We start from the raw sequence: 15865 nt of genomic DNA on the forward strand, positions 1-15865 counted from the left end.
AAGAAAAATAAGATTTAGCCCACAACATAAAACAATTTGAAGTTTCAAGTGTTAAGGCACAACTGATAGAAGTCTTATCATAACATCAGTTATAAGAATAACTAAAACGCACAAGAGTTCATCCTTCTAGAAAAAATAGAAGTTTGATTATCAATTGACACATGCTTTATATCACATAGTCCAGGTATGACCTTGACTCAACTTAATGTTTCTTACTCTGAGACAGATAACAAGATTAAATACATTTTTTTTACCAAAATTGTCCCTGATTTTAGAACAAGGACAGCAACAGATACAATGTTTCATTTATTAGCTGTTAACATCAATGAAATAAATAATAAATAAAAAATTTAAACAATCAATTCTGGACAATGTCAAATATCCAGTAAACAATGTTACATTACAATAGCATGTAATGGACTAAAAAAATTAATCTAACGAACAAACAATTAAATTAAATATACATAACAGAAAAAACTACATATGACTAATTTACCTCAGTCGGATTAGATTTATTTTATTGAAGGAAAGTTAGGAAAACACATCCAAATGTGGCTTAAATGAACATGAAACTTCATGGTATCAATGTTTCTAAATCGTTCTTTATCTTAATTCGATAAGGCAAAAGTAAAAGAATTTTAGCTTGTATTTACAATTATGATAATTCTAATTCCAAATTGTTTCTGTACTCGATCTGTTTTGTAAAAAAGTAGAGAGTTTTCAACAATTTTACCGGTATTGCAACAGTACGCGTACATGTATCATTTCAATTTGTATTTACCTATATTTGTAACAACTACTTAGGTAATACATTACAAATTAAAGAAATGTACACAAAGGGTATGATGAAATCGCTATGTCTTTTTGCTTAAAAAGACGTGAGTTTCTGGTCTGGCAATAACTAAATGCTCATCCAGGTGACAAACATCTGAAAAGTATTTCAGCAGGTTTATGTTGTAATTATCCTTTTTATCAGTTAGATGTGCTAATTCATGTCTCATATTGCTTGTTAGCAGACAACAAATTTTTTTTGTAATGAAAAGAAATGGGTTCATCATTTTGCTGATTAGTTCCGTATTTGGGTTTTCATGTAGAAAATAAATTGTTTAATGATCGGGCGTATTGTACATTGTTTTGTACTGTGGTTTTCACATAGAAAATAAATTGTTTAATGATCAGGCGTGTTGTACGTTGCTTAGTACTGGGATTTTCATGTAGAAAATAAATTGTTTAATGATCATGCGTGTTATACATTGCTTTGTACTGGGGTTTTCATGTAGAAAATAAATTGTGTAATCCTCAGGCGTGCATGGAGACGTCATTTATTGGCTTTAACATGTTGTCTGGCAGATCACTTAGCTAGATGTTCTAATTACATTGTCATCATTTAGGGGTCAAACAGACTTTCATCAGGATGTTTACATAAAGGCTTGCATTCATTTAGGGGTCAAACAGAATTTCATCAGGATGTTTATATAAAGGCTTGCATTCATTTAGGAGTCAAACGGACTTTCATCAGGATGTTTACATAAAGCCCTGCATGCATTTAGGGGTCAAACTGAATTTCATCAAGATGTTTACATAAAGCCTTGCATTCATTTAGGGGTCAAACATAATTTCATCATACACAGGATGTTAACATAAAGGCTTGCATTCATTTAGGGGTCAAACAGACTTTCATCAGGATGTTTACATAAAGGCTTGCATTCATTTAGGGGTCAAACAGAATTTCATCAGGATGTTTACATAAAGGCTTGCATTCATTTAGGGGTCAAACAAACTTTCATCATACACAGGATGTTTACATAAAGGCTTGCATTCATTTAGGGGTCAAACAGAATTTCATCAGGATGTTTACATAAAGGCTTGCATTCATTTAGGGGTCAAACAAACTGTCATCATACACAGGATGTTTACATAAAAGCTAGCATTCATTTAGGGGTCAAACAAACTTTCATCATACACACGATGTTTACATAAAGGATTGTATTCATTTAGGAGTCAAACAGAATTTCATCAGGATGTTTACATAAAGGCTTGCATGTAAAACTGTATCTATCAGTATTGGATATCATAAAAAAGTAATAAACATACCAGTATCTGTCGGCATCTGATATGAGAAAAAGAAAGCCAAGTAGTCCAAAAAAGTAGTTGTGACAGTGCCAGTGTGTCTTATCTAGGAGCAAGAGATACCAATAGCAGACGACAAATATCAGACAGCTGACACGGTAAAGCAGACCAAGGCACATACCCAGGGCACCTGTGGGATGGATTTTAAGAAGTATATTCCAAAATTAAATAAAATCCTTTTAAAAGCTAGGATATCGCAAGGAAACAATTAATTACCCTCTTCACATTATTACATAGCAAATGAATGATTATTTACAACATTGTGTGTACTTTAATCTTCTCACCTTTAAAGTATACCTCCATGAAGTAGAAAAGAAATCATCCCAATCGCCATCTTGTCCAACAAAAAAGCTTTCATGTATTAACTATTAAATTAGCTTTTCTCATAACAAACCTCGGTATTTAATTGAATTCTATGTTGATGGACTTAAAAACACTACACATGTTAAGCTAAAAAAAATTGAATATATATACATTGTTTTACTTTTACTACATATGCATTCAATCTAAAATGGTGGGTCTGGTTTCGATACCTGTGTTCCTAGGAACTATATAGGAGTTTTTACGGAAGTCTGCGAGTTGATATGGTTCGATACACCAAACAAACTTTTAAAAATCTCAGTTTTTAAATTTCATGCACACTGTATAATGGAAAATATTTGAACGGCATAAGCGTGGGTATATCATACATTGAAACTGCATTCGAGTTTTGTTCCGAGACAGGAAACGAACTCGTTTGAGACGGCATATGAATACGGCCTCGACATGTCCCAATGCCGTTTCAAATTCGTTCTTTCACCAAACTGGGAATAAATGATGCATGTACTTTGGCGTAATACTATAGGTATTAACATAACTTCATAAATAGCAACCGGAAACACTTTTTCTGCAAATGCTCAATTGAACAATAAGCCGTATAATCATACTGGCATCGGGGGTCTTCAAAATTGTGAGCAAAGCTGAATCTATATGGATATGTCAGGTAAACTCAATTTCAAAACATCGAGTGTTGTACTGTCAGAAGCAGGTTTCCGTCAGTGTCAAGTTTTCAGCGTCAATAATTAGACAATAGTTGGCCTTTAACTGAGGTTTCGAGGATATGGCTGCAAACTAGCCTCGATCCATTCGTTATGAGAGATGATGTCAGGACAATTGCATAATGTCAAGACCTTTATATAATTACTATACTATGGCAACCTCAACGTCATCCGTGTTTTTAATGGACACGGTGGGAATATTGATACAAGAATTCCGTACAATATTTCAATATTTAATATTGGTACAAATTCAAATGTGAGCACAATGTAACTGAATATATAAGTATAAATTCAAATGTGAGCACAATGTAATTGAATATACAATTACAAATTCAAATGTGAGCAGAATGTAACTGAGTATTTAATTACAAATTCAAATGTGAGCACAATGTAACTGAGTACATAATTATAAAATTTAAATGTGAGCTCAGTGTAATTGAGTATATAATTACAAATTCAAATGTGAGCACAATGTAATTGAGTATATAATTACAAATTTAAAGGTGAGCACAATGTAATTGAGTATATAATTACAAATTCAAATTTGAGTACAATGTAATTGAGTATATAATTACAAATTCAAATTTGAGCACAATGTAACTGAATATACAATTACTAACAAAATCTTGTAACTATTAATATCCTGAATAAGCTTAATTTAAAAAATCGCATGTAACTAAATATTCTTAAGATAAACACTCTTTGATATAACTTTCTTTTATGATAAAATGTATTTGATATTAACTCTGATATTAATTAACTTTCTCAGATATTAACTCTCTGATATAAATCCTATTTAATATAAACTATTTGATATTAACACTCTTTGATATTAACACTCTTTGATATAAACACTCTTTGATATTAACACTCTTTGATATTGACACTCTTTGATATAAACACTCTTTGATACAAACACTCTTTGATATTAACACTCTTTGATATAAACACTCTTTGATATAAACACTCTTTGATATTAACACTCTTTGATATAAACACTCTTTGATACAAACACTCTTTGATATTAACACTCTTTGATATAAACACTCTTTGATATAAACACTCTTTGATATAAACACTCTTTGATATTAACACTCTTTGATATAAACACTCTTTGATATTAACACTCTTTGATATAAACACTCTTTGATATAAACACTCTTTGATATTAACACTCTTTGATATAAACACTCTTTGATATGAACTCTGTTATATAAACACTCTTTGATATAAACCCTTTCCTTACATTTTTCAATATGGACAGTTTATTAGACAGTGCTATCTGTCACTAACTTTTACGAGACTGCATAATTGAAAATGTCTATCATTAACATCAATATTATGAAATATACCGCACATTATCGATAAATTATGATTTCTTGCTCTTAATTTACAACAGTAAAATTTTAATTTAAATAGTAATGTAATTAAGCACAATTCGAACTTAAACTCAAATTTATAAACTCTTTAGTTAGCATTTATACAACTGTTGTATATACCGTAATATCAGCAATTTTTTAAACTTTTCTTGTTTTTTTTTTTCTTTTTCTCCATTGTTGATTTTATCCACTTTCGACTTATGGTTTGGCAATAAAATAGACTAGATAAGCATACTCAGTAAACGCTAGTTTTAACACAAAGTAATCTTGGGGACTGATACACTATTGTGCATTACTGCTCGATATGTTATATCGTTTACTTTTTTATACAATCACTAGTTCACCTCCAAAAATGTTGCAATTCTTTATTTTACAGTGACGTAGATGGCAAATCGTCTTCGGTTATACTCATTTTATTATTCAGAAGCATTTCAGAAAATTCCATTTGCAACGATTCAGTAATTATTAAATATTCACATAAAATAAAACATAGTTTTGAACCAAATATATTTGGTCGGTGGTTTTTCGGTACATTAGTACTTTGGAGGTTATGGCAAGGGAAGTTAAAGTACTTTGCACAAGAATACAACATGGCAGCTAACCTAATCTGATCCGATTGTCGGAATCGAATCCATACCCATCTATTCACAAATCCAATGCTTTAATCACTTATCCACACGCTCTCTTACACGAGTAGATACAAAACTATACCACTGCAGTTGTATATCACAGATAACTGAAGCAGCTTTGATTTCTTTATCACGGAAATATTAGCTTCTCTAGCTGCTCTCTTGTCTTACACAATTTGCCCTTAAATTCAAACAATGTCGATACGTTTGGAATCATCGACAATACGAATAGAAGAATTATCATATGGAATTGCTCATAAGATTCTGCCAAGATAAATGTATTTTCAACATATAACGTTAAAATAAGGTCAAGGACACATCGATACATCATGATAAAGTGCTTTGTGTATAATGGTGCAAGCTCTTTTTCAACTCTGGTAGTCTTTCTTCATATTGTCAACTGTTCAAAATTCTTACACGACACAAAATTCATTACCGAAGCCCTTAGTAAGGTTCAATTTTAACTCAACGTCATCAACAACTTAAACATTCTTCCGTCAGTCTTTAATTTGAAATAAAGACGTCCCACATCATGTGTGTAATTCAACACAATGCACTTCTCAACGAAAATGCTTTTGCTAAATGACGATTTATTACAAACCTTTTGAAATTCATTTACTCTGGCAATTAAAATGTTTCAGTACTGAAATGTTGCGTTTGTTAAGCCCATCGAGCTATTTTCTGGTATAAAATATGTGCAATATCTAAAAAATGGCTAGCTCATTAGTTACAACAATGTTATATATATATATATATATATATATATATATATATATATATATATATATATATATATATATATATATATATATATATATATATATCGATGTTTTTTTTATCTATATTGATTTCTGAGTGTAAATCCGTTTGTCGGTCTGTGGTTTTCTCTCTTTGTGTATTGTTTGTTGTGTTTCTTTCCATCTCTATTGCACTCACTAGACTAGTTTATAGTGCCTAATTACTCAGAGAATTAAAAGTTTATAAAGCTCACCTAGTATCCAACCGAGATATATTACGCACATCCATTGAAGGGGAAGGGGTTTCAGAAAGTCAAAGAGAGGAAATCTGCACTCCTCCGGATCTCTCCACGTTTCATCAGCACGGAACAGACCTCTTTCAGCGTCGAAAAAGGCCTCAATTACCATAAGTATACCTGTATATGTAAAATAAAAAAATGGGATGCTTAGATGTGTTATATAGTAAGCTGTAAGAGCTATTCGTCCCTGAATTCAACACAATGTACTTCTCAACGAAACTAAGTATGCTTTTGCTAAAGAATCACAGGCTGCATCAACAGCCACTAAAGAATCACAGGCTGCATCAACAGCCACTAAAGAATCACAGGCTGCATCAACAGCTACTCAAGACAAGAATGCCATGAAAATCTGACAGTATAAGGTGGTCATAAACCCCAACCACTAGGCCCAGCCACGCCAGGTGGCACTGATTGAACTAATTTAAAATCTACACTACAACTCAACATAAAGGTGTACATGCTAAAATAAAATTAAAAAGCTTTCTTTAATCATGGTCTAATGACTTAAATCCAAGACAGACAGACAGTCATGACACTCATTGTCAACTCAACAAATCAATGACGACATGAATGAGTAAAAATTGGTTAGGAAGACTTAACCAGACCTTAGCACACCTGGAACATGTTCGTCGACTGCTGGATCAACCCAAGGAGCTCAAACCAAACAGGGATTCTTCAAATGGACAAAGATGTGTTTGAAATGGTCCAGTCAACTTACCTTCTCCACGTTGGAGGATGAAATGATAGATTAACAGAATAAATGAGAAAACGAAACGAGTAGGGAATATAAGGAAAGTCAGGGTGCTGTAATAACAGAGGTTGCAACCAGTGACACTCTTTGAAGGTGTCACAGACGAGAGACCAATGATGAGGGCAACACAGTTATCACAACAGCTTAGAAGATGCAGGGTCTCCCAGACGGAAGACCGGGATATGGAGCCGCAGCAACAGCATCAAAAACAACAGCAAAAATGTCGTTGATAATCACTCAAACATCGGATTGGTAAAGTGAGGCAAATCACCCTCATCCTATCTGTCCCCATCAGTTCTTGGCGTGTAAATAGATAGTGCGGACATAGACCTGGGAGTCGTGGACACTAGGTGTAAATGGACGCTATGTGTCAAAAAAATTAAAATGCTATTTTTCGGGCCACCAACATATCTAGAGAGGAGAGATGCTACTCAAAATTACTGCCAAAATATGTAGTATGTTTCTTTTTTGTTTCTTTGTGTATGCCTATGTTCACAACTAACACTTAAACCCCTACCCCTACCCCAGTGTGATATTGTGTGTGAACAGGTATAAAATGCATTTGTAAGCACTCCTACCCTTATCTTACACATTTCTCATTTTCAATGATAATAGGGTTTCCTGTCATTTTCATTGATAATAGGGTTTCCTGTTATTTTCAATGACAATAGGGTTTCCTGTCATTTTCAATGATAATAGGGTTTCCTGTTATTTTCAATGACAATAGGGTTTCCTGTCATTTTCAATGATAATAGGGTTTCCTGTCATTTTCAATGCCAATAGGGTTTCCTGTGAGTTAAATGAAAAGAATAGATTTCTCTTGATTTTGCATTAAGTATAGAATTTTTCATTCACGTCTTTACTTTGTAGGAATGGTTTCCTTCATGCCGTGTGTACACCGTATAAAGCTATGCATTCACCAGTCCTGCCAGTCATCGACGATCCCGTTAGATTAGGGAGAAGACAAATGGCATTCCCCCAACATTGCTCAGTATGGATTTTGAAGGAAGCCATAAGTTTGATGGAAACGGTGGAGTACCTTCTAGACTGGATAGATGGCATGGGTGTTACTCCTGTCAAAGTCATGTCCACAGGAAGAAGACCTCGTATACAGCAGTCTAGAGGTTTGTGAGAGAAATAGAAAGAAGTGTCAAAGATAAAATTAAATTTGCAGGAGACAACGAGGGGAAATGATAAACTAAGGACGAAGAGAGAATTCCAGTGCCTTAATGCAATCCGGATAAACGTGCGGGAGAAAACGAGCCGGCGGGAGCATAGAGACTGTACTTGTTGAGGAGAAGGAAGCCAAAGGACCTACTTTTAAGCTCATTGTCTCCACTAAAACATCTTGGCGTGAACAATATGGGGCCTGCGGTGCCAGACATGCGATATGTAACCACTTAAAGAGAAGACTAGAAGAAAACCAACTGCTCTTTCTATAGCCACTAACATCACTAGAAAAGAGAGACACTATTCATATTTGCCAAATGTGTGTGTGTGTGTATGTGTGTGTGTGTGTGTGTGTGTGTGTCTGTTTGTGACTTAGATTTGTAAGGTGCCTTTAACAACTTTTCACTCATATCGCTACGATGTCTGCATTTTGGCAATTTATACTGATGTTCAGCACTGGGACATTATGCCGCAGACACAGCATCATGTACCAACTGAAACAAGGTGGACCAGTCCTAAAAGTAACCTCTTAATGCTCAACTCACATACATACATACATACATACATACATACACATAGGACTTGTCGCTTAATGTGGCTTCTTCATACAGTATTTATGGCATATTGTGTTTTATATCTGTTTTGCTATGTGTTATATATGTCCAATGTCTCTACTGTATTTGTCTCTACCTAGGGTAGCTCGTATTCAGGTCAGCTACTTGCAACGTTGTTACCAATGTCAAGTACCGTGACGTCACCCACCTTTTTAATTCCTATTGTCTCTATACAAAATCCAACATTTTGCCTTGACACTTTTTTTGCCCGGGGGTGTGTCTTGTAATGCTAATTCCCATTGACTCTAAAGTGGCCCATTCACTACTAGTCGTTAAATGAATGCCATAGTGAAAGCAGTGGGCGGTAATTATGTGAATACCTTGTTGAAACAACTGTGCGGTCATTAAGTAAATACCATGAAACAAGTGGGTGGTCATTATGTGAATACCATGAAACAAGTAGGCGGTCATTACGTGAATACAATTAAACAACTAGGCGGTCATTAAGTAAATAACGTGAAACAAGTGGGTGGTCATTATGTGAATATCATAATGAAACAAGCGTGGACATTAAGTCAATACCATGATAAAACAAGTGGGTGGTCATTACATGAATACCATAAAGAAACAAGTGGGTGGTCATTATGTAAATAGCATAATGTGAATACCATAATGAAACAAGTGGGTGGTCATTATGTGAATGCCATAATGAAACAAGTGGGTGGTCATTAAGTGAATACCATAATAAAACAAGTGGGTGGTCATTATGTGAATACCATAATGAAACAAGTGGGTGGTCATTATGTGAATACCATAATGAAACAAGTGGGTGGTCATTATGTGAATGCCATAATGAAACAAGTGGGTGGTCATTAAGTGAATACCATAATGAAACAAGTGGGTCGTCATTATGTGAATGCCATAATAAAACAAGTGGGTGGTCATTACATGAATACCATAATGAAACAAGTGGGTGGTCATTATGTGAATACCATAATGAAACAAGTGGGTGGTCATTAAGTGAATACCATGATAAAACAAGTGGGTGGCCATTATGTGAATGCCATAATGAAACAAGTGGGTGGTCATTAAGTGAATACCATGATTAAACAAGTGGGTGGCCATTATGTGAATGCCATAATGAAACAAGTGGGTGGTCATTAGGTGAATACCATAATGAAACAGGTGGGTGGCCATTATGTGAATACCATAATGAAACAAGTGGGTGGTCATTATGTGAATACCATAATAAAACAAGTGGGTGGTCATTACATGAATACCATAATGAAACAAGTGGGTGGTCATTATGTGAATACCATAATGAAACAAGTGGGTGGTCATTATGTGAATGCCATAATGAAACAAGTGGGTGGTCATTAAGTGAATACCATAATGAAACAAGTGGTTGGTAATTATGTGAATGCCATAATGAAACAAGTGAGTGGTCATTAAGTGAATACCATAATGAAACAAGTGGGTGGTCATTATGTCAATACCATAATGAAACAAGTGGGTGATCATTAAGTGAATACCATAATGAAACAAGTGGTTGGTAATTGTGTGAATGCCATAATGAAACAAGTGGGTGGTCATTATGTCAATACCATAATGAAACAAGTGAGTGGCCATTAAGTGATATCACCCCATGTAATAGCATCGTCATAGTACATTTTAATTTGGCCGATACTCGTATGTTACTACTGAACAGACTTCAAATTTACGTCTTATGTTTTTATTATTGAAAATACTTCAAAAGGTTGTATAATGTTTTAATTATTGAAAATACTTCAAAAGGTTGTATAATGTTTTAATTATTGAAAAGACTTCAAAAGGTTGTATAATGTTTTAATTATTGAAAAGACTTCAAATGGTTGTATAATGTTTTAATTATTGAAAATACTTCAAAAGGTTGTATAATGTTTTAATTATTGAAAATACTTCAAAAGGTTGTATAATATTTTATTATTGAAAAGACTTCAAAAGGTTGTATAATGTTTTCATTATTGAAAATACTTCAAAAGGCTGCATAATGTTTTAATTATTGAAAATACTTCAAAAAGGTTGCATAATGTTTTAATTATTGAAAAGACTTCAAAAGGTTGTATAATGTTTTAATTATTGAAAAGACTTCAAAAGGTTGTATGTTTTTATTATTGAAAATAGTTCAAAAGGTTGTATAATGTTTTTATTATTGAAAATACTTCAAATGGTTGTATAATGTTTTTGCTATTGAAAAGACTTGAAAATGTTGTATAATGTTTTAATTATTGAAAATACTTCAAAAGGTTGTATAATGTTTTAATTATTGTAAAGACTTCAAAAGGTTGTATAATGTTTTAATTATTGAAAAGACTTCAAAAGGTTGTGTAATGTTTTTATTATTGAAAATACTTCATAAGGTTATATAATGTTTTAGCTATTGAAAATACTTCAAAAAGTTGTATAATGTTTTCATTATTGAAAATACTTCAGAAGGTTATATATAGTTTTTCTTCTTCAAAATACTTCAAAAGGTTGTATAATGTTTTTATTATTGAAGATACTTCTAAAGGTTGTATAATGCTTTTGCTATTGAAAATACTCTAAAACGTTGTATAATGCTTTTGCTATTGAAAAGACTCGAAAAGGTTCTATAATGTTTTTGCTATTGAAAATATTTCAAAAGGTTGTTCAATGTTGTTATTATTGAAAATACTTCAAAAGGTTATATAATGTGTTTTTCTATTGAAAACACCTCAAAAGGTTGTATAATGTTTTTATTATTGAAAATACTTCAAAAGGTTGTATAATGATTTTGCTATTGAAAAGACTTCAAAAAATTATATAAAGTTTTATAATGAAAATACTTCAAAAGGTTGTATAATGTTTTTCTTATTCAAAATACTTCAAAAAGTTGTATAATGTTTTTGCTATTGAAAATACTTTAAAAGGTTGTATAATGTTTTTCTTATTCAAAATACTTCAAAAGGTTGTATCATGTTTATGCTATTGAAAATACATTAAAAGGTTGTATAATGTTTTTCTTATTCAAAATACTTCAAAAAGTTGTATAATGTTTTTGCTGTTGAAAATACTTCAAAAGTTTGTATAATGATTTTGCTATTGAAAATACTTCAAAAAGGTTGTATAATGTTTTTCTTATTCTAAATACTTCAAAACGTTGAATAATGTTTTTGCTATTGAAAAGACTTCAAAAGGTTATATCATGTTTATGCTATTGAAAATACTTTAAAAGGTTGTATAATGTTTTTCTTATTCAAAATACTTCAAAAAGTTGTCCAATGTTTTTCTTATTCTAAATTCTTCAAAAAGTTGTATAATATTTTTTTATTAAAAAGACTTCAAAAATTTGCATAATATTTTTATTATTGAAATTACTTCATTAGGTTGTGTAATGTTTTTGCTATTGAAAATACTTCAGAAGGTTGTATAATGTTTTTCTTGTTCAAAATACTTGAAAAGGTTATCTAATGTGTTTTTCTATTGAAAATACATTAAAAGGTTGTATAATGTTTTTCTTATTCAAAACAATGCAAAAATTTGTAAAAATTTTTTGCTGTTGAAAATATTTCATAAGGTTGTATGATGTTTTTGCTATTGAAAAGACTTCAAAAGGTTGTATAGTGTTTTTATTATTGAAAATACTTCAAAAGGTTATCTAATGTGTTTTTCTATTGAAAATACATTAAAAGGTTGTATAATGTTTTTATTTTTGAAAATACTTCAAAAGGTTGCATAATGCTTTTGCTACTGAAAATACTTCAAAAGGATGTATAATGTTTTTGCTGTTGAAAATCCTTCAAAAGGTTGTATAATGATTTTGCTATTGAAAAGACTTCCAAAAATTATATAATGTTTTTATAATGAAAATACTTCAAAAGGTTGTATAATGTTTTTGCTACTGAAAATACTTAAAAAAATTCTATAATGTTTTCATTATTGAAAATACTTCAGAAGGTTGTATAATGTTTTTCTTGTTCAAAATACTTCAAAAAGTTGTATAATGATTTTGCTATTGAAAATACTTCAAAAAATTCTATAATGTTTTCATTATTGAAAATACTTCAGAAGGTTGTATAATGTTTTTCATGTTCAAAATACTTCAAAAGGTTGTATATTTTTTTTTGCTCTTGAAAATACATCAAATGGTTGTATAATGTTTTTGCTATTGAGAAGACTTCAAAAGGTTGTATAGTGTTTTATTACTTGAAAATACTTCAAAAGTTTATCTAATGTGTTTTTCTATTGAAAATACCTTAAAAGGTTGTATGATGTTTTTATTATTGAAAATTCTTCAAAAGGTTGCATAATGCTTTTGCTACTGAAAATATTTCAAAAGGTTGCATAATGCTTTTGCTATTGAAAAGACTCCAAAAGGTTGTATAACTTTTTTACTATTGAAAAGACTTCAAAAGGTTGTATAATGTTTTTATTATTGAAAATATTTCAAAATCTTATAAAATGTGTTTTTCTATTGAAAATACATAAAAAGGTTGTATAATGTTTTTATTTTTGAAAATACTTCAAAAGGTTGTATAATGCTTTTGCTATTGAAAAGACTCTAAAAGATTGTATAATGTTTTTTGCTGTTGAAAATCCTTCATAAGGTTGTATAATTATTTTGCTATTGAAAAGTCTTCAAAAAATTATATAACGTTTTCATAATGAAAATATTTCAAAAGGTTGTATAATGTTTGTTTTTGCTATTGAAAATACTTCAAAAAGGTTGTATAGAGTTTTGCTATTGAAATATTTCATTGGTTGTATAATGTTTTTATTATTGAAAATACTTCAAAAAGATTGTATAAAGTTTTGCTATTGAAAATACTTCATTGGTTGTATAATGTTTTTATTATTGAAAATACTTCAAAAGGTTATATAATGTTTTTCTTATTCAAAATACATCAAAAGTTTGCATAATATTTTTCTTATTCAAAATACTTCAAAATATTGTATAATGTTTCTGCTATTGAAAAGACTTCAAAAGGTTATATAATGTTTTATTATTAAAAATACTTCAAAAGGTTGTATAATGTTTTTCTTATTCAAAACACTTCAGAAAGTTGTATAATGTTTTTACTATGGAAATTACTTCATTAGGTTGTATAATGTTTTTGCTATTGAAACTACTTCAAAAAATTGTATAATGTTTTCATTATTGAAAATACTTCAGAAGGCTGTATAATGTTTTTCTTGTTCAAAATACTTCAAAAGGTGGTATAATGTTTTTGCTATTGAAAATACTCGAAAAGTTTGTATAATGTTTTTCTTATTCAAAACACTTCAAAAAGTTGTATAATATTTTTGCTATTGAAAATACATCAAAAGGTTGTATAATGTTTTTGTTATTGAAAATACTTCAAAAGGATATATAATGTGTTTTTCTATTGAAAATACATCAAAAGGTTGTATAATGTTTTTGTTATTGAAAATACTTCAAAAGGATATATAATGTGTTTTTCTATTGAAAATACATCAAAAGGTTGTATAATGTTTTTGTTATTGAAAATACTTCAAAAGGATATATAATGTGTTTTTCTATTGAAAATACATCAAAAGGTTGTATAATGTTTTTGTTATTGAAAATACTTCAAAAGGATATATAATGTGTTTTTCTATTGAAAATACATCAAAAGGTTGTATAATGTTTTTGTTATTGAAAATACTTCAAAAGGATATATAATGTGTTTTTCTATTGAAAATACATCAAAAGGTTGTATAATGTTTTTGTTATTGAAAATGCTTCAAAAGGTTGTATAATGTTTTTCTTATTCAAAATACTTCAAAAGTTTGCATAATGTTTTGCTTATTCAAAATACTTCAAAATATTGTATAATGTTTGGGGTTTTTTTGTTATTGAAAAGACTTCAAAAAGTTGTGTAATGCTTTTGCTGTTGAAAAGACTTCAAAAGGTTGTATAATGCTTTTATTATTGTTAATACTTCAAAAAGTTGTATAATGTTTTTATTATTAAAAAGACTTCAAGAGGTTGCATAATGTTTTTATTATTGTTAATACTTCAAAAGGTTGTGAAATTTTTTCTTATTCAAAATACTTCAAAAAGTTGTATAATGTTTTTGCTATTGAAAAGACTTCGAAAAGCTGTATAATGTTTTTATTATTGAAAAATCTTCGAAACATATTATAATATTTTTGCTATTGAAACAATTTCGAAAGATCGTATACTGTTTTACTATTGAAAAAGTCTTTAAAAAATGGTTGAGTATTTTAATGACACAACGTACAAAGACCTCTCTTACGATTCCCTTCTCGTAAGTAATCACGTTAAATTCCCTTCTCGTAAGTAATCACGTTAAATTCCCTTTTCGTAAGTAATCACGTTAAATTCCCTTTTCGTAAGTAATCACGTGTAATCACGTTAAATTCCCTTCTCTTAAGTAATCACATTAAATTCCCTTTTCGTATGTAATCACGTTAAATTCCCTTTTCGTAAGTAATCACGTTAAATTCCCTTTTCGTATGTAATCACGTTAAATTCCCTTTTCGTAAGTAATCACGTTAAATTCCCTTTTCGTAAGTAATCACGTTAAATTCCCTTCTCGTAAGTAATCACGTTAAATTCCCTTTTCGTAAGTAATCGCGTTAAATAAATGGAAGAATGCTTTCGGATAACCTGAAAACGTTAAATAAAATATGAACATAAGAAACAAGTAAACACCACAATAATGATTAGAATTACAACAAAATAAAAGGCAATTTTGAATTGGGGAAATGCAACGCATCGACCTGAATACTATTTTCCTTACCAAAAAGAATTCTCTGCACTGCGAGCGAAGAGGGGTCCTCGGGTCGACATAGCAGACGAATTACTGCCTCTCGACTTGATATATCCTCAAGAGAAAATCTGAACAATTCCTTGAAACGATCCCGTGGTTTCTCTTCGACACGTTTAGACATGTTGATGTACCGATCTGTTTACTAATTCCTTGATGACAGACGTACAGAATGCTGTCTGAAAAGATCAAAACCAATATTTACTCAAAATAATTTTTGAGGTTTCCTGGCTCTAAACCGTCAGTTACTTACAACCGGAGTATTATAATAAATTTGGAGTATGAGCATTTGGTTATAGCGCCCCGTTTTAAGGAATTCTTAGATTTGTGTGATTATTTGTCTGATGTTTGGAATTCGGTGCAATAGAAATATTCCTTTGCCCGA

This window comes from Sinohyriopsis cumingii, chromosome 2, assembly GCF_028554795.1.
Source record: "Sinohyriopsis cumingii isolate HCF-2022 chromosome 2, ASM2855479v2, whole genome shotgun sequence".
Lineage (NCBI taxonomy): Eukaryota > Metazoa > Mollusca > Bivalvia > Unionida > Unionidae > Sinohyriopsis > Sinohyriopsis cumingii.